Raw genomic sequence first — 22,124 nt, forward strand, 5'->3', positions numbered from 1 at the left:
AACACTGGCTAAAATTATCGTTCCTCATGCTGGCTGAATATATTTATAGAACATATTTGAATCCCTTCCCTCCTTAAGATATGCATTTCAATGATCAGGGTTTGAGTTTTTGTGGCCACTTTCCATAGCAAAAAAGGACGAAAAATATAATAAATACAAAGAGTAGCAGTAACATAAAATATGTGACTTTCTTCAATTACTTCCACGACTACTCTTTTTCTCCTCTTCTCAGAAACAAGCTAATAGGAACAACTTACAGTTCTAGTATATATTATCTTATCCCGCATTCATTCCATAAACACTACAGCCAATAGTAACATATCTTATGGTTCATTTTTCATATTTTATTGGTTTACATCCTATAATGACGTTATGTTTATTTTAAAACAAAATGTGTAAAATTGTGTAGGATTCAAAATAATTCAATGTGAAACGGATTCTTTTCTGCATTTGATAATTCTGGGGAAAGGATAAGAAGTATTTAAATAGGATGCAGTCGGTTTAAATATATAACCAAAATAGAAATTGTATCAAGTGGTATTTTAAAATACAATTTGCCATATATTTTACTTAAACCAATCTGACCTGAATAATTTAAACGTTTTTATTGGATGTGGAAGTTATCGAAATTTAGGTTATTTTTTATTTTTTTATTTTATTTGCTTTATTTTCTTTGCGGAAGTATAATACGATATGGAAGACTAGGCTTAGAGCAAGGTCGAAGGAGACAAATTTCTGTCTAAATTATGTGCCATCAAATACAAATCCTTTATGGAATGTATAAAACTAAATTAATTAGAGATTATCAAAAGTCTACAATGTGAATTTATAAATTATAATGATGCTATGTAAAACTTGAATCAGCTTTATTTTCAATACATAGATAATATAACATAATTATCGTTAGAATAACCAGATATCAGAGAGCAATGTTCGAATATTTTTGAAGTTTATCATTACATATTGCTAGTTACAAATTTATCATCGCTTTAAATATGTCATTAAGAAGTATGTTTCACATATTCACCTCACTGGGAATGATTTCGTTATGTAGTGAATTGGTAACGGGCTCGTATTTGCAAAAATGAAAAAAAAAAAGCGATAAAAATAATAAATATGATAATTAAAATTAAATCAATATAAATGTATTTAGTGAATTATAAATGAAGTAGAGGATTATTTGAAGGAAATATATTTTGAAAATTGCGAAATTAAAAAAAAAATGTATGTTAGCATAGAATGAGTGTACGTAATTCTGTAAGTTTAAGGGTTCCATTTCATACTATGTTATGGGTATAAAATTGCCACAAAAAGCTCAACATTTCCAGGTTTTGACCTAATGTATCCCTTTTGACGAAGGCATATCACATTAAATGGATATATAATTAATTATAGGGGCCCATTCTCTTTTTCTCTAAATTTGTGGGATAGGTACACTAGATCGTCCCTTTAATCTGACAATTGTCAAAAAATGACGAATGTTCTCTAGGACTCAAATATATACCACTGCAAATGTGTACGGTTTTGCTTATCCCCTAACTAACTAACTAACTAACTCTATGGCCTATGGAACCCGGAGGTTCAATGCCGCGTTCACAAAAGCTCTCCACTGACTTCTATCCTTAGCTAACTGCATCCAGTTTCTACTTCACATTCCAATCTCTGCGAGATCCATCTTAATATTGTCCTCCCATCTGCGCCTAGGTCTTCCTAATGGTCGTTTTCCGATTGGTCTTCCTGTCAAGACTTTGAAAGCGTTTCTACTTTCTTCCTTTCTAGCTACATGACCCGCCCACCTAAGCATCCTAGACTTCACGACCCTAACAATGTTGGGTAAACCATATAAATTATGTAGTTCCTCGTTATGAAGTTTCCGCTATTCCCCATTCTCGTTCCTCTTGGGTCCGAATATTCGTCTCAGGATCTTGTTCTCAAATACTTTCAGTCTATGTTCTTCCCTCAGAGTAAGAGACCATGTTTCGCAGCCATACAAAACAACAGGCATGATTACCGTTTTATATATTTTAAGTTCAAAGTGCTTATCCCCTTGTGTGAGTAAAATAAAGTGTCAAATATTAGTATAGCCACTTGTTCGTTATTGACCTAATTGGCCTTTTCGATGAGTTTTTAACATGTTATATGATTATGTTGTTAAGTACAGAGCTCCATTTTCTTTGGTTGGACGTGGCCACATTTATTGTTGCTTCTCAAAATTCGAAAGAAAAGGTAGACAACCGTTTATATTTCGAATTTTCAAAATAATGGTAAATGTTCAGTTTCAAAATTTACAACTTTGTGAATTTGAGCTTTTTTGCTTATCCCTTCCTATTGGTAAAACAGTCAATGTATTCACACTGCCATGTGGTTGGTTACTGACCTAATTTATCTTCTTATCCCTTTCAGCAGATACCCTCACAATTGTGAGTGTTACTTTCACTGTAGCAAAAAAAAAAAAAAAATCAAAGGATTTTAGTGCACAAATTAGCTACAAACACATTTGTGAGTGTCTGACTGACAACTTGTCAGGTACTGGATTGCTATCTGTTGAGTATATTGGAAATCATAACGTTTAAGAGTAGTGTGTTCTGCAAAGTTGAATTAAACCCTAGAGAACCATAGTTTTAAAAGTCCATTACTCTTCGCCTGAAGTGTATTTTGTAAGTATATATGCTTTTTATTGTGAATTAAGATCTATATCTTCATTCGGGAAATTTGTTATGTATACAAAGTAATTATCAAATTGACGAGAACGCCGTCAATTTGTGCCATCACAATTGTGAGGGTAGCCACTAAAGGTAGCTTTTTTTTGTTTTTGTTTCAGAAATCTAGAAACTTTATTTTTCTTTGTTTATGATAAAGCAGATTTGGTGTCTTTTGAAAACAACAGAATCACTATTTTTATTCTTTGGAGGATTTTTTTCCCTTTAAGTTACGCTGCTAGTACAAATTCAGTAATTTCGTGTAAAATCCTATTTATATTACTTTTGGAAAGTCAGACAAAAGGTAATACAAATAATGTTTGACTGTGTATTGAAATGTATTGTTATTTCTTCTCCGTAGTAGTAGTATTAGAGGTATTCTCACCTAGTTGCTTTTGATTGGCATACAGTATATATTTCCTCATTCACACGACTATTGTAAGTTCAAATTGTAACGATTGTAATAGTAACACAAGAAGGGGACTTAGTCGTTACTGGATGGTTTGACAACAAAGCTGTCACAATGCTATTTAGTTTTGTGGGTTTTGGGGAAGTAGACAGTAGCGAAAGATACAACAAGAGAGAGGAAAAGTACGACAAGGTAACTCGGACAGAATTTGTGACTCTGTACAATAGAAGTAGAAGGAGAGTTGCCAAGATAGATCAGCTCATGTCCTTATACAAAATTCTTTTGAAATCTAAAAGAGTGGCACCTAAGTGTCATTTTACATTTTATTAATATGTGTAGGTCATGGTTCGAATACAAGAGGAACTCCTTGGCCTGCCACGTTCCAGAAAACCAAATCGTGAATTTTCTTCACTTCAGGATGTGTTTGGTCGAAGCTTTAATGCTTTCTCAGTTGCCACCAAGAAAAACAAGAAGACCTGTTAGCGACGCAGGGCAAGAAGAAACTGAGTCAAAGAATTTAGCAGAAAAAAACTTCAACACTACCAGTGCATGATATGACGTACGATTGTGTCTCTGACTGGGCTATACCTCAGAAACTCAAAAACCCTCTTTGCTGTAGGAGGGAAGGATGCAAAAAGAAATCTAAGGTTTTATGCAGTAAGTGCAATGTATTCTTATGATTGACAAAAGACAGCAGCTGTCTTTTGCAAACGATTTCACAACAAACAGGTTTGGAATAACTGTTACAATAGCATGTCTCTGGAGTAATCTGTAGTATCTACCGCATATAACAATTCGAGATACAACTTTTGAATGTGTAAGCACATTCTAGTTGCCTATAAATAGTATTCCACTCAAGAGCCATACTAAGAGAAGAAATTGGTTCTCTTAAAAATATCTACATCTTTTGCATTGCAATCACATATGTTATATCTTGAGGTAGAAAGTAGTTCAAACATGGATCTTATGAAACAATTTTTGAATAAAGTGTACAAATGTAAGCCAAAACTGCTAAAATAAGTTTATTTACAAATACACAACTCAAGAGAGTTTAAGTATCAACAAAAAATGCAATAAAAATATTTTCTTAGAAATAATAGACACACCGTAAGTGCCTACCCTAACAAATGTGAGGACATAGTTTATTATGCAAAATATATTTTTTTTTTCAGGATATTTTGTTCTATATTATGTTAACATGACTAAGAAAAACTCTAGAAATAATAATAAGTACTTTTTAGTCCCGAAAACAGATTTAGCAGTGAAAGGGTTAGATAAGGCTTTACTACAATATATAACTACATTGTTGAACAAAGGAGTTATTCTTTTTGATGGACATAGATAGTTTGATTTTTTTTTTAGATTTAGGGAGATGCACATTATCCCATCATTAAGTTTGGGAATTGTAAGAAAAATAAAATGGTAAATGTTGTCTAGGACTCCGATGTATATTTCTGTAAAGGACCCCGCTCAGAGCTTATGGAAATCCAGTTTCCGTTAAATTAGCTGGTATTGCAGTATGCTGTGTATTTTGGTCCCCTGGTGAAAAGTCTTAAAGGGCACGAAGCCCGAAACCCCCCCTTTTTTTTGGACATATGTGCTGATTATAATTATTATAGTCATTTAAAGGCATGCACACGCTCGTAAACTGAAAATAATAATTAGGTAGACACTTTATCTATGAAGTATGGACAAGCCTCAGTAGGATCTACTAGGTTTTCTGGGGTTGCTGATTCCGAATCCAAGGTCAGTTACCCTCCATCATGTCAGTTTCAAGGTCATTTGAAGGTCAAATCGAGAGAGAACTTACGAGAGAGGCGAAAATCTGAACAAAGTACATAAATGTTATTTTCTTCTGTGACGTTGCATCCTGTTATGTCATTTTCTTAACCCGACATGGTTGTGTCAACGTCATTGCAGGGTCATTGAAAGGTCAAACTTTAAAAACCGTCAGAAAAACCTGAAGAAAAATCATAGATAAGGTTTTTAAGGTAGCTGAAAAAAAAACTTTCAAAGTATCGCAATCACTTCTACTGTAAGGGTTTCAGATCACTGACTTTAAAAAAATATATGTGATGGGTGAGAGTGGACATTACGACATTAAGTTTTTATGGACATGTAGCCAATGTCCTATGTTTTTTTTTATAGTGGGCTCGACATCAATAAAAAATAAAAAAAATAAAATAAATAAATACCCTGGTCGAGCTCTACTGGAATACATACAGAATTCTGATAATAGTAATGAAGTTCAAGAATGGTAAGTTGTGAGATGCAGAATAAATCTTTATTGAAGAACAATACACTGCAAGTGACTTACTAGAAAACTAAATGGACAACATTAATGGTAAATTCGATTAACACCGACCTCGGATTTGGAATCAGCTACCCATAAAACCTATACATGATTTTTTTTCAGATTTTTCCGATGGATTTTCAAGTTTTGACCTTAAAATGACCTTGTCGGATCAAGAAAATGACATAATCGGATCCAGCGACTTAAAAAAAAATATATACTTTTTGTTTAGATTTTTGCAGCGAAACATCTAGACTTGACCATCAAATAACCTTAAACCTGACTTGATGGAGGTTAAACGACCTCGGATTTGGAATCAGTAACCCCCAAAACCCTACTGACACTCGTTCATACTTCATAGCCAAAATGTTGACCTAATTATAATATTCAGTTTACGAGTGAGCTTATGTCTTTAAGTGACGATAATAATCAGCGAGTATCTCAAAAACGTGAGTTTTCGGGCTTGTGCACTCAGACTTTTCATCAGGGGGCTAAAATACACAACATAGTGCAATACCAGCCAATTTAACGGACTACTTCTCGTTCTATTTATGGGTACAAAATGTCAGGAATTGAAAGTTTGGACATTTTTTAGCTATTATAACATGTTTGATGAATATTTAGTGTGTTATATGCTTATAAATAAGTGTATGGTCAATTTTCTTTCTCAGGAAAAGGGTACATTGATGCTTGCTTTTAAAATTTGGGAGAGGTATGTTGGATCCAAGGGTTCCCATCAGGGGGCAAGGTGGGGCGCTCGCCCCCCTAGAGGAAATTGTACTTAAGAATGTCGAAAATCCAATAGAATTTTTACATTAGTTGCAGCAAAATTTGAAACTATTTTTGAAACGTCGCTTATATTTGTCCCCCCCCTTGGAAACCACAACATATCCGTCCTTGGTTGGATCACCTCTCACATTTAATAATTGTCAAAATATCAAAATATATATCGGTAAATGCTCTCTAGGGTTTAACTATACAGTTCTGTAAATTTGGTTTGTCTCGTTTATTTCTTTTATGAGTACAGATTGACGTAACATTTGATATGCAGCGGAATTTTTAATATTCGCGAAAATCTGTTTCGTTTTTTTTTTTTAATTAATGAATTTTGAATGTCCTACTCAATGTTTATTAAAATGGATTGCAACGTATGCTCATATAGGCGAATAAAATGTCTCGTTATCTTTAATTGAATATTGATTCCTTGAGACATCCTCTTAATGTTAAGGAGTACATTTGGCTCCCTCTTAAATTTTGTAATTGTTAAGAATGATACATTTTGTCCAGAACTTTTGAAAATTTTGATAGTCTAACTTGTGTTATTTCTTGGATAAAAAATTACATAATTCAAATTTGGGATATTGACCTAATATTTCATCTTAGCACAGCAATTTAGACAAGTCAACCTTGGGTTACTGGACATACATTACAGCATATGAGAGAAAGGAAGACGGGAAAGCAGATTGATATGGAAGAAGACAGAAAGATGTGGAATAAGTTAAATAACGAGTTGCGAAGGGAGAGAAACATAGCAATGATGAGTTTTACAAGAGAATATGCGAGACCATAGAAGAAACTAGAAAGAGTTGGGAAATATGAGGAAAAGTACAAGGAGGTGAAATCTATGGAACTTCTGAGGAAATAAAGGGGTACTACAATGGCAGTACAAAGCAAGAATGGGAAGATAGTCCACGAGAGAATGCAATCTTATGAAGCTGAAAGGAATATGATGAGGCCTTATATGAGAATAGGGATATACCGTATGATCTTGATGTTGAAGTAGAAAATGAAATAGGAGAGGATGACAAAGGGTTTAGTATTCTTCGGGTTGAGCTTGAGAAAAGCTATATCTGAGATTAGGAATGGAAAGGCAACCGGGAGAGATAATATGCGAATCGAATTCGTCAAGAATATGGGAGACAAGGGCAATGAAGAATTGTTTCGACTCTGCAATGTTCTATTTGAAACAGGAGAGTGGTGAAAAGATGTCCCGAAGACGATCAGGATACCAATGGCTAAAAGTCGAACCCAGAGAGATGTGAGAATTATAGAAGTATTAGTCTCATATCTCATCCAGCAAAAAAAAGAAAAAAAAATAGAATTTTGCACAGAAAGCTGTATGGATAACAAGTGAATATGTTGAGGCTGAACAGTTTGGGTTCAGGAGAGGTAGGTTCACAAGAAGTGCAATTAGATTGTTAAGCAAGATCGGTAAAAGGTGAACAGAAAAATAAATAGAGGTGTATGTGGAATTTATTGATTTACAAAAGGCTTTTGATCTTGTGAATTGGGAATTGTTGTTGGAAGTTCAAAAAAAGTTGCGTTGGAATGGAAAGATCAAAGATTCATGTATGAACAAATAAGGGCTCGAACAGGGGAGAAAATGACACAGGAGAGTACAATCGGATGGCGAGTTCAACAGGGGTGCTGCATGTTACCAACATTAGTTAATATATATCTACAAGAGATAGTGAAAAAATCCTACAAAATGAAACAGTATATCAGCAGGAGATAGATTGCTTAGGTGTGTAAGGTTTGCAAATGACATGGCGGTTGTTTCGGAATCTGAATAGAAAATAAATCATATGTTTGAAAACTTAAGGAAAGGGCATGAAAAGTACGGGATGAACATAAATATTAGAAAGACAAAAGCAATGGTGATTGGAACTAAGTGGTCGGTATCAAATATAGAAGTCAGAGGGGAGAAATTTAAATAAGTAACTAGTTCTCGATACCTGAGTAGTATTATTGGTGATGATATGAATTGGGAACGTGAAAAAAGCAAGGAAAGCAATGGCAAAAGAAGATCTTAAGATAAAGAAAATACTATTTCATGGGAGCCTGAATGTGGAGTTAAGAAAAAAAAGGACTCATAAAATACTTCGTGTGGAGTATTGTTCCGTATGAGTCAGACACATGGACATTAAGCAAAACTGATGAAAACAACTGGAATATTTCGAAATGTGGGCGTAAAGAAGAATGGAGAGAATGAGATGGGTCGAGCGGAAAGACAATGAGATGGTCTCAGAAATGGTAGGGGGATAAGAAACAAATTTAGACTTTAATAATAAGAGAAAGAGAAACTGGTTGAGAAATTGGCTAAAAGGGAACTGTATCATGACAGACGTGTTAGAGGGTATGGTAGCAGGGAAGAGGAGAAGGAGCGAAGGAAACTACAATTAATGAACAATATCAAAACAGAAAAATCGTACTTGAAACCGAAAAGGTTAGCGGAAGACCGTGCAGCATGGAAACTTCCCAGTTGCGGCAAGTGAATATATATATAATGCCTTTCCTGAAATACACTCGATTTGCAACACTTTCAAGATAATGTTGTACAGACTCCAATAACTTGTGAATTTGTTCCATTCACTTTGCGACATATATACAATATTGCGAGCCAGATGCAATGTCCTTTTCTTGCAAAGAAATACTATGTTCTCACCAATATTGTGCGCAGCGTCACCTCACTGTTGTTTCAAAATTGTCACATTCAATTCACCTTGAAAATAATCATTAATATCATCAACTAGAGTAAGGAACATTTTCCATTCTTCAGTGTACAATTACACACCAGACAGTCCCGTTTTTTCAAGTTTTATGACAAGTTCAAAAGTGGTAGCAATCATACCAACAATCACATATTGCACTTTCAGGAAGTTGGTAGACGTGAATAATTCTTAAACTTTATTGCTAGTGGTACATATCTCTTCAACCGGAGTGCTCTTATTCCAATCATTTCTTGGTACTTCTTCAATGATAATGCCAGACTGACGTAGTGAAATAAAGTTGTGTTGTCATCAAAATTGAATATCACTGACACTGTACGATCCACTGAACACAAAAACAGACCGACTCAGTGCTATATTCAACATTAAGGCGTGGTGATGTTTTATGGAATTGTGTACTAAATCTGAATCGATAATAATTTCCAACTAATCCATTGTGAAAAATGTACGGATCTTTTCTTTTTAAAGAATCTTAATATTTTTTTCTTGTTTTGTGGCATATATGAGTAAATATCTTGCAGACAAAATAATGATTACTTATTTCAAGAAACTCCAGCTATTTTAATCTAAACTTTGCAGGAATAACTTGGATAGATTCTACAACCTCTACAGTTCTGGCACTAAGCGGTCCATTTTTTGCAACTATCGCTTGAACTATGATAACTGAGGACAAAATAATAGAAATTCTCATTTTATTAATAAATATTATTTGTCACCTTGGAATACAGGGCAGTACACATATCTGTACCTGCGGTTTTAACTAATAGATTGCAATGCATGTTTTCTCACTTTGTTTATGTAAATATTTTGTAAACTACACAGGTAGACCTATATGTTACATCTTTCAGAAACTGCCTTGCATATTTTGTTTGATGTTAAATGAGAGACAATAAGAGTTCAAAATGACAGACAATGATGTTAGACAAAAAAAAAGTTCAAAATAATATATCTGTTGCATAATACAAAACCACATTGCTTACTTTTTGTGATACTGTTGAAGCAATTATTTTTCAACGCACATTGGTACATATCAGGAGTAAAAGTGACGGGGAATGCGGGCGGGTGTCATTAACCCATTTCCAAATATATATATATATATATATATATATATATATATATATATATATATATATATTGTTGGCGTCCGGCACGTTCTAAAAAAATGTTACAATGGACAAAGGTAGGCACGGTTTACGGCGTGACGTTAAACGTCTCCATATCTTTTCTGATACACTTTTACCCCTGATACATATTACATTTTTCCCAAGTGACCGTACCTCGGGATTTACACCCTTCATATCGACATTTGATGGCAAATTTGTCATCCAGAAACAAAGGTAAATTTCCAATATTGTCGTAACGCACTTCTGGTACTGATCGAGTACTCTTCTTATCTTCGTTGCTCGGTGTGATACTTGTCTCGCTTTTTCATGTATTTCAGGGGAACTATCGTCGAAGTTTCTGCGAGTTTTCTTTGCATCTCCAGCAAACTGAATGAAAGCATTTACCAAATCCAAGCGATAGAGAAGAAGTGTTAACTGGTTCTTCTTTGGAAGACCTTCTTAATTACACCTTCAGCGATATGTTAGCCAGCAGATCACTAGAACTAATTCAGCAAAATAGTTGAATACCCGTACTGGTCATTTCCTATTGGGAATTGTGCTTTTGTAATATGCCAAGAACCTATCAATTAAATCAATACAACCCATTTTTGTTGTACATTCCAACAATGGCAGGCTGCGGAACATCGAGTTTCTTGTTTTCCTCTTTACTCCATTCTCTACAAACCTCTGCTGGCTTAGTGTCAACACAAGAGGACAGAAGCGTACAGCGAATAATTTTATCATCACCAATGAAACCTGTATAGAAAAAATATTTAGTGTTTAACTTGTCATTTTATTTTATTTTATTTATTTTATTTTATTTTATTTTTTTGTCAAATGAAGACGCTACGGGGATCAATTGTGGAAAATATTTTGCAAAGTGCTCCTCTCAAAATTAACATGCTTGAAGTTTATGAGCTAAGGAATTACGTACATTGGCATTAGTTTTGTTTTCTTTTGGAAATCCTACGATTACGGGGAATGCTTCAACCCGAAACTCTCCGAATTCGCCACTTGAACTCTGCCTTTTGTTCACACCTAACAATTTGGAAACTTTTGTTACGTGTGTACATAGAAAAAACAACGTTTATTGTTTGGCATTTATGATACAAAATCGAATACCCAATCTAATCTAAAAATAATCTAACCTAACCTGAATCCAAACATAACCTAGGTTAGGATAAACTAAGAATATTGAAAACAAAATTTTGTAACAGTATTACAGCTACTCCATTATAGTTTTGTAGTCCAAACATTTTGCTTAAATTATCCGTAATTGACTTCAAATTGACCATTGCGCCATCAAGTGCACATGGCACAAATTCCGAATGCTGTCTTGTGGTACACACATGTATACCTGTTACATAGCTCTACACCATAGAGATCAATCGAATTAATGTGTAATCAATCAAATTAAAAGTAATAGCATGACATTCTTTACTCATTAATTAATATATCGATTTTGCAAAACAGTTGCAAATGAACACATAAACTATTAAAAATACACCTACCTTGAATTTCACGCTCAGCGTCCGCCTAGTGTGCGATCAGCTACTTGAAACTTATATTGTATTACCGTTGATGCCATCTGTTGAACAAGATTAATAATAAACCCAGATGGTAGATACGCAAAAAGTTACAAAATGGTTTCTACTACAATGCAAGCCTCATAATAGATGTAATCATAATAACAATAATAATAATAATAATAATAATAATAATAATAATAATAATAATAATAATAATAATAATAATAATAATAATAATAATAATAATAATAATAATAACAAAAACCGGAGGTGCACATATGCGCACCTATGGGCTGAAGAGGATAAAGTACTTCTGATGCAATGTAGTAATCTTGGTAAATGATTTCAACGCACAACAGGTAGATATGATGACGTTATGACGAATACTATTTCGAACCATACACATATATCCAAAGAAGAATTGCATGCCATAATGAATATAATGCCATTCTGCATAAGGTGCATACATTTATCCTTACATGCACGATTACATTATTATGATGAAATTATTGTTAACAAAGTTGTTATATTTCTTTATTCTAAACTGTTCCGTTTCTTTTCATTTACTTCAAACTATTTTTGTAAAGATGTTTCAACAATTGTATACGATTTTCAAACTTAAACATTTAAGCAAAAATTGTTAGTCTCACACACAAATAAACCAGTGATAAAATTAAAAAAAATGTTCAAATAAAAAAAAATGTAAACCAAAGCTTTCAAGCAAAATAGTTTATACCAAAAGATTGATACTAAAAATTTTAAACCAAAATTTTCAAACTGAAGATTTTCAAAACAATATTTTCAAACTAAAATTCTGAAACAAATTCTTCAAACCAAAATTTTTAAATTCAGTTTTTCTTAAAACCAGAAAAAGATCAAGCTAATCAAATATTTTTAAGGAGATTAATAAGAAACATTTTAGTTTTTGAACAAAGGTTTGCAGATGGTCAATTAAATTTAATAAATAATAATATTCTACCGATCTGCAAATCAGATTACATGAAACAACTTTTCCGTAACTTATTAATCAGATTTCACTAAAGATAATTTTCACCAACGACCTTAGAATATGAAATTGTTATTGTGTCATATCATTTGGTTTTAGTAACTAGTATCATATTCCATGTCCTTAATTTTAACATCTATGATTTCAATCTATGCCTTGTCCCTAAGTTTCAAAGTGTTAAAGTCACAGATCAGCTTCCTCAAATTTGAATTATGTCAACTTTTACCCACGAAATAACTCAAGTTAGGCCACCAACATTTCCAAAAGTCCTAGAGAACAAAATTTTATAGAGTTGATTCTGAGTTTTATCTCTCTTTCAGTAGCCAGTCAATATTAGACTTGGGCCTACTCAATAAAGGGGCATCCGAACCACATGAACTCCGGGCGGCAAAATTCTATTTTTGACAATTCCAAAAATTAAAATGTGCTCTTCCCGAAATTTATGATGAGTGTTTCAAGGTACTCATCTTCAACGAAAAACAATGAGACATTGTAATCAACCATATAGTTACATATTAAAATCTATTTTAGCAAACATTGTGAAAAACATATAAAATTTGCGCCCAAAGCTAAACCAATTTTCTTACCAAAATTTAAAATTCCCGCCGTATAATTGTGTTACTTTTAACCATATATTTTCGATAATTTTATACACGTAAAAAAAAATAAACAGAGGAACAAAATTTACAGAAGTATACATTCAAGTCCTAGATAGCATTTCCATATATATATATATATATATATATATATATATATCGGGTGTTGCAAAATAAGTGTTACAACTCTTGGGAGGTGACTCCTACCACTGAGACAAGAAAAAAAGTTCTCTTCAACTTTCGGCTATCCGACATAGTTTCGGATCTATAAGGTGCCGAAAGCGTGGGAAAACGACTTTCGGACGCCAATAGTTCGGAAACTATCCAACGTAAAGAGGCGGATAAAAAATTCACTGAAGAAGTCATACCTGCTGTATTGAATTTTGCATATTTCACAATCCTACCATGCACGTGCAAGGGATTCCCCAAAGGAACGTAGGGAGTCCCGGATCATCTGCCAAATGAAAATTGGTCTAAATGGATATGAATTGATAGGGTTTCTACCAGGTAACAATAATTCGTTTGTATTAAGTCGATAACTGGAACAAATACAAAATGGCGGACACCTTCATGTCCTTTGTGTGTGGTTGCATAATTGCCAGGTACGGATGCTGGCCAACAATGACGTTCTGAGTATTAAGTGTAGCGAATATGTACTCAAATGCTCTAGAAAGACATCTGGAGCGTCGGTAGAGCACAACAGATGAAGCAGGGTGATTCACACGTATGGAAACACTTAACGAAAAATACCCAGAAATGCACTCATATTAAGTAACCGTGAGTTCAAAGCGTCGGAAATGTAAGGAATAGCATCAAGAACATGAAAGCCATTGCCAATTCACCAATAATATTCCATCAATCCGATGCAATATGATATGCACGGTTGTATGCCGATAAGGATGCAACTTCTGAGGTCAAGTTGAAATTGTGCAAGGGGACTCACAAAGAAACTGGGTACACGAATGGAATGTCACTAGTGGGATCGCGTGATCGGTATTGAATTGTGGTCAATGTGTGAGTTGATATCAACATGTAGCTAATGGACAAATGTCAACGTGTCCCACTACTGCTGGGACACCGTCCCACGTGCGAAAACTAGGAAACTAACGTTGTACATTCTGCTATTACGTCTGGTGGACTTTTTGGTAGAACGTAACTAGAACACGATTGTATCAATGTCCCTCTTTGTTTGGGACATTGTCCCACAGTCGACACATATGGAAAGGAATCGCTAAATTCATGGTTCAAAATCTAATAGAGCATGAAAATAACAAACTTGTATCATGTCCCACGTCTTCTGGGACATATGGCGTACTCGAAATATAGGGAAATACCTCCGGAAATTCGTATCTTACACACGGTGCACATGCCAAGACAAGGACGAAAATAAACTAATTCGGCACATCTAACCCTACTGATGGAATATCATACATACGGAAAATAAGAAGACATGAGAAATAGGAAGAAAGCTCTGATACGAAGAAACGTCTTAAAGCTCTGATTGTTTAAAACTGTGCAGTAGGAATAACAAAATGAAACACACATACATGTTGGGAGGCTGTACAAGAGCGCTTGCCAAACAAAGCAGGTACTCTTCAAAAAATGAATACAGAGAAAGTGAGGCTCTCTCGAAGCCTCAGGGCTAGAGCGCTTGCTTTCGCTCGCGTGGTCGCAGTTTCCAATCTTACTGGGAGCCCACGTCCTTAGATACGTGTTATTTTCCTATTTTTCGCAAGTGGGACGTTGTCCCAGTAGTAGTATGATATGTTGACATTTGTCCATTAGCTACATATTGATATCAACACACACATTGGCCACATATCAGTATTGATCATGCGATTCCACTACTGACATTCATTTAGTTTACCCAGTTTCTTTGTGAGTTCCCTTGCACAATTTCAACTTGACCTCAGTTGTTGCATTCTTATGGCTATGCAACCTTGCGCATCATATTGCATCGGTTTGAGAGAATATTATTGGTGAATTGGCAATGGCTGTCATGTCCTTGACACTAATCCTTACATTTCCGACGCTTTGAACTCACGTTTACTGAGTACGAGTGCATTTCTAGGCATTTTTCGTTAAGTGTTACCACACATGTGAATCACCCTGCTTCATCTGTTGTGCTCTACCGACGCTCCAGATGTCTTTCTAGAGCATTTGGGTATAATTTCGCTACACTTAATACTCAGAACGTCACTGTTGGCCAGCATCCGTACCTGGCAATTATGCAACCACACACAACGGACATAGTGCCCGCCATTTTCTATTTGTTCCAGTTATCGACTTAATACAAACGAATTATTGTTACCTGGTAGAAACCCTATCAATTCATATCCATTTAGACCAATTTTCATTTGGCAGATTATCTGGGACTCTCTACGTTCCGTTGGAGAATCCCTTGCGCGTGCATGGTAGGATTGTGAAATATGCAAAATTCAATACAGCAGGTATGACTTCTTCAGCGATTTTTTATCCGCCCTCTTTACGTTGGATAGTTTCCGAACTATTGGCGTCCGAAAATCGTTTTCCCACGCTTTCGGCACCTTGTAGATCCGAAACTATGTCGGATAGCCGAAAGTTGAAGAGAACTTTTTTTCTTGTCTCAGTGGCAGGAGTCACCTCCCAAGAGTTGTAACACTTATTTTGCAACACCCGATATATATAACAATTCCCACATTTAAATGCTTGTCTAATATACCCCTCTCAAATTTTAAAACGGAAGCGCAAACTGAAACGAAACTATTTATTAAGTCAATTGATGGGAACTTACCAGTAATATCTCAATTTATTATATCAATTCTAATATGCTTGTTTTGAGACTATCAAAGATGTTTCATGGCAATGTATGACAAGTGACAAAATGGAATGCAAATCATTTGTATCATGTTGCAAATCAAACCAGAGACCTCACATATAAAATCGCAAACTTGCTCAATGATTCGAAACTTCTTTGGAGAACAACAAATCAACAGTTCAGTAGTTGTTTGCCGATAATCCACACACTTGTTGTAATGCATATATATAAGTTTATTTTCTGAACTAGTTGTATATTATATGAAGTGAAGGATACAAGCATATGTGGTATATATTGCTACTTGAAATAAATAAATTTATCACATCTTTTTCTTTATTTTCTCTAACTACGATTTGCATTTCGGAATAAACAGTGGTTAGAACAGAAAATGTTATATAATTTATGAAATTCTAAAAATGAACAATTAAATAAAAATGAAGCGTTGTTTTGTAATTATAATATACTGCCAAATGAGAAATATTATTATGTACATTTCAGAAGCTCATTTTCAATTGGTTCGAACGGGAAACAATATTGAGCTATATTGCATTAATTCTTGTTGCAGTTGCGTGTACGTATTAGTTCTGTAGTGAACTTGTGGAATCCAGAATTCGTTCGGAATTCAAGGAATGAAGAGACTTCCTCTGACCCATTAAACCACGATACCACCGAAACCAGCTCATTTAATATAGGTTGTGTAACGTGAACACTTAAACGCTCAACTGTATAATTTCACAATACGATTCTGTATTTTCTTTTAAATTGTATATAATTCTTCCCATTTGTGGAGCTCAGTCGTGATTATATGATTAGCGTATACTACTTAAACCCGGGAGACCTTGATAGATATAAGTGTCACATTGAAGGTTGAGTGATTAGAATCCCAATCCAAACTTTGGGTTTGGGGACCGCGGTGGCTCAGTGGTAGAGCGTTCACCTCTGGTGTGTGGAGTCCCTGCTTCTATCCCAGCTCGCGCCAACTGAACTTTGTGGCGGACAAACATGGGTTTCTTCGGAGTTCTCCCATTTCCTCCCACTTTCTTCATTCTACCATTTCACTTATTTCTCATCATCACTGTCTCCTTTAGCCTAGCGGACATAACCGTGGGACGTAAAACGCAAACGTTTCATTTCAAACTTTAGGTTCGCGGCTAGTATAGTTTCGATTCTAAATAGAGTCATTAATGTTTTTGTAACCAGCAGTTGGACTGTAATCAGGATCTGCATGAAATACAGATTAACTTGGCTGTCAGAAATATTTTTTTGTGATCCAGTATAATTGAAATCAACGAAAATAATGAAGTTGGCTATTACTACATCAATTTAAAATACTATTGATGTCTTGAATAAGCATATAAAGTGATATTATTATATTTGAAAATGAATCACCGTTCCTTGTTTAAGTATTCCCTTCGAACGCAGGTAATAATATTTTACTTAACGTAAGCAAGAAAAGTTCCGAGACTAAAATAGCACTTTTTTACTAATCAGTTGATTTATTCTGCAATTTAAACACAAAAGTTATGGAAACTTTGTAACTGAATAAACTTGATGTAATTTCTTTAGATTGACCGTCTTCAAATTTGGTTTGAATAACGGAATTGTATTTTTTTTTACTGTAGATACAGTATTAATTACTACTTTTCCCTATTATATTGAAGTAGATTTATCGTTTTAATTCCGTCTGCCCTTTCATCATTATTCACGCGAATTCTATTTATTTATTTATTTATTTATTTGTTTATTTATTTAACAATTACCAGATACAGCTCTGATTCCATTTTATACTGGATATATAACAATAGCAATAGAAACAATCCGTAAATTCTGCTTTCTAATCCGTAAATTTTGAATAACGAAAATCATTGCATGTATTTATAATAAGAAAAGGCTTAGGGGTATTACTTGTATATTTTTATGCTCTTGTAAGACCACAACACTAGCCATAGGTGTGCATATGCAAAGGTCTCTAGGTTTTAAGAAGATAAGAACTGGAAAAAGAGAGTTCATTTCTTACAGGACTAGAGATATTGAATTGTTTACGAAGATGTGCTATTCAATACATCTTTTATAGAAAAGAGACCTTTTCTACCCTTGCTCCTCTTGAGTGATTTGCTTTGTTAGTGTGGGTGAGGTGCTAGGAAATGGTATTAATACATTTAACTCTTAATGAGTGTGAAAATGGTTTTTGACTACTCAAACATAACTTTTAAATAACTAGATGTTGCGGCACGGAACTGTGTGTCTGTCTGAATGCACTTAAATTTAACGCATACTTCATGATACAAGTGCAGCAGCGAAAGAAGTATATCGTTTGACTCCCTAATGCAACTTTAAACTGCTTGATGTATTTGCATTAAAATGCGAATCTGAGGGTTTCGTGTTTCGCGAAATATTATTATTATTCACTAGCAAAAATTCGACATGAGTGGCATAGGAGGTGGGCTTGTACAAATATGGTCAGAATGAAATGTGGATAATATGCTGATGTTGACAAACAATTTTCATGGTGTGGGTAGCCTTGCGTTTCCAGGTGAGTTAAGAAATTTTAGTAGCTCCATTGTAACGCATTAAATAACTTCGATAATTTCTCGAAAGAGAGAAAGGAAAAGAAAAACTAGAGGCGAACTTAGGAAATTTAATTTACAGGAAAAAATCATAAAAAGGTGATTTTATGTGTGGTTTACAGTGCAGCTGGAAAATCAAACTTCCTTCAACGAGTGACCTAAAACCAGAAGTTTATACACAAACTCTGTCCAGAAAGTTTGGTGAATGTGTTTATATTTCGAATGGATTGTTGTCTTACCGGAAACGATGGAACGGCTGTACAAGTCTTGTAAATTCCTGCCGTAGTTGTCTTCAGAGATGGCTCTCAGCTGAGTCGTAACATTAAGTTGAATGTCCGAAATATTCTGGCTCTTCAGGGCTGATATCAATTTGGGAAACAAGAAAAAGTCCGAAGGAGACAAGTCTGGGGAGTAAGGTGAGTGATTGAGCGACACAACTCCCCTGTTGGCCAGGAACTGCTGCACTAGAAAAGCTGTGTGAGGCCGGACATTGACGTGGAGCAGAGTTGAGGCAACCTGCTTGGCGTACTGAGGGCGCTTTCGCTTGATCTATTGCGGCACACATTTCAGTGTTTCAACGCATTTAATGGGGTGCCCTCAGGGAGGAATTCTTTATGGATGAGACTCTTAGAATCAAAGAACACCATCAGCATTGCCTTGATGCGGGATCTCTCACTTTACACCTTCTTGCTTTTCAGCGGCCATGGACCTCACCACTCTAAACTTCCAAGCTTGCTTTCGGAGTCGTACCTCAAACGCCAGGTCTCACAGTCCCTACGATGGTTTCCATGAAATTTGAGTCTTAATTCACCGTGTCGATAAGGTCTTTACAGGCGTCAAGCCGAATTGCATATGTTCCCGTGTCAAACGTGGCACGAATCAGGAGCAAAGCTTGCGTTTACCCAAATCCTGGTTCAAAGTGGACAGTCTCACGATCAGTTATCACTTTGTTCGATATCATTTGCACTGCCATATGGTGATTTTGGCCCAAAAGTTCTTTCACTTTATGTGCGTTGTCCGGTGTGAGTATAGTTATGGGGGTGTCTTTCATAGCATCTCACTTTTCCCGAAAATGTTCAAACCTCTCATAAACACACTTCAAGGTGATATTATGTTCTTCGTAAACTGTTCTCGGCATTTCATGAATCTATTTTCGGTGATTTTCAAAGTTTGGGAAACGAGAGCATACTCATTCGCTGCTCCATTTTCGAATCCATTTTTGGCTTCTACCATGCGCACTACACACTCACTCTAGAATATTCTGTTTACACATTTGGGAACATGTTCAGACGACATTTCTTGACCTGACCGGCGCGGGATACGAGGGTGGCGCACTCTTATGACTGTGAGCAGTATAACGCCATTCACCAAACTTTCTGGACAGAGGTTATATATGTAATTTAACCTTGTATTGGCGAGGTGGAATATTAGTTTCTCATCTATAGACTTTTGATTGAAAACAATTACGGACTTGTCATTTTAATGAATGTTGTGTTAGAGATTAATATTTAAAAGCTCTCACACAATGCAACTCAAAACATGGATGAAAAAGAATACAATCTGTAGAAAGGACATAAATTGATTCGACTTGAGACACTGCTGCCTAAACCGGTTATTTTTTTTTTCTTTTAAAATATTTGATTCCACTAGATGATACACTGTAGTAACAGATTCCACTAATTTCAAAGCCTTATGAAAAAGAAAGGAAATTTATAAATAAATAAATAAAATATCAAATGATGTCTATGTTTTATCTTGAAAGAACGAGCGTTATTGTTCATGTTCACGTGTTCTGCAGTTGGACAACATTGGCTCATCTAATTGTGTTAGGCTGGCTCACCTACAAACAGTCGACATATTGGATTCACGGGCTGGCTATTGTTTTAACCGAGCTAAATTACTCTGGAGTGTTGTTTCAAGAGAACAGACGACATCACCCCACGGCGGCTCCGGTAATGAACTGAGCAGTTCGCTCGCTGCTACAAGCAAACTGATCCAGAGAAATATCTAACTTTATATGTCTTCCCTCTAGTCAAAACTTTCTACCTACTACAGATGAGAGCTGAGGAAAAAAATCTATTTTAACGAGTATATATACTAGTAAATCTAATTGTACGTGAGAATGAAAACATGCTTCCCCCAACGGAGTAAAATGGGCCTAATTTAAACTGTGATCGTTTCATTACGATGTGTTTGTTTAACCCTGTTTCACTTCTCAGTTCTGCTTCTCACTATAAATACACGTTGTACGTTAAAGCTGAACAAAGACATCTAAAAGAAGTCATAAATTTAAAAGATTTATTTAATACTGCATAGAACAGCATAATTACGAGCAAGTAAAGTGTTTTTTTTTTTTAATTAATACTTCTGTTAGTCTTAAACTATGTTCATCATGGTTTCTGACGTAAATTCAAAGAAATTAAGGTTCGTCGTAATTTTTATGTAAGCACTAGCTTAAGCAGTTTGGTTCGCGCGATGATCTATTAGTCGGTCAAGGTTTATTATGTCACATACGTAGATACAGCAATGTCGTCTGTTATTAATTGTGCATCCACTAAACTGGTTCTGACAGAAGCTCCATAGTTTTTTTCTTTCTATACAGAGCAGTCAAGAGCAAATTGAGGCATAATATTTTGATACAATATTATAAACACACACTGAACTATTTTTTTTAAATAAAATAACATAGTGAGCTTCCTCGTGGTTGAGAGGTTAGCATACGGGCCTTTGGTATTGGAAACCCGGGTTCGATTCCAGGCGGGAGCTTATGTGGTTCGGATTCCACGTTAAGCTGTAGTTCTTCATCTCATATAGTCTCACTGCTAAACTGAAAATCAAGTTTTAAAAAAAACGTAGTATTGTTTCATATAGTTAATATTCACAATTATAATGTAAAAAAGTATGGTAGAGCTTACTAGTAATCAGCACACTGCACGCTAATCTTAATTATCAAAAAGTGATCCACTGGAGGGATTTCTGGCTGTCATTCTTCACGAACATTGTCTAAACTTATACAATATATCAGTGTATAAAAATACTGTTCATTACTAGATCTAACCGTTTCCGGATCCTGGCTTTTTGGACTATTTTTTAGACTTTCAGTCAAGCAGCTACTGTATCGTCACTATTTATCCTAGGATCATGGTTCATACCTCATTCTCTTCAGAATAGAGCTGGCTTTCAAATGGTACCACTTGCGTGCTCATACCGTATACCAGAAGCAGGAAAAAATGTCAAAGTGAAAATTTCGGAGGGACAAATTTTTTTCTCGAACTTTGCCCCCCCTGGACCCCCCTGTGTGATCGTAGCCACCAAAAATAATCTGAAAAATAGTACTTGGTATACTGAATGTGAGTGCTAAATTTCAAGTTTCTATCTTGTATAGTAAGGGCGGGAGAATTTTTATCAAAAATTCCCACAGTGCCCCAAAGTACCATAAAACACTATGATCTCAGGGAAAAAAAATCCTGAGACATCCCTAATTACCCTAGGACTATAATCCGCCAATCATTCTCTTCAGAATAGAACTGTCTTTTAGGCGGTACCATTCATATGTCTCCATCATGTATCTAGGGCGGGAAAATGAGAAAAAACTGGATTTTGGGGGGCAAAATTT

The sequence above is a fragment of the Thermobia domestica genome, chromosome 6 (assembly GCF_964235325.1).
Source record: "Thermobia domestica chromosome 6, izTheDome1.hap1.1, whole genome shotgun sequence".
NCBI classification, from domain to species: Eukaryota; Metazoa; Arthropoda; class Insecta; order Zygentoma; family Lepismatidae; genus Thermobia; species Thermobia domestica.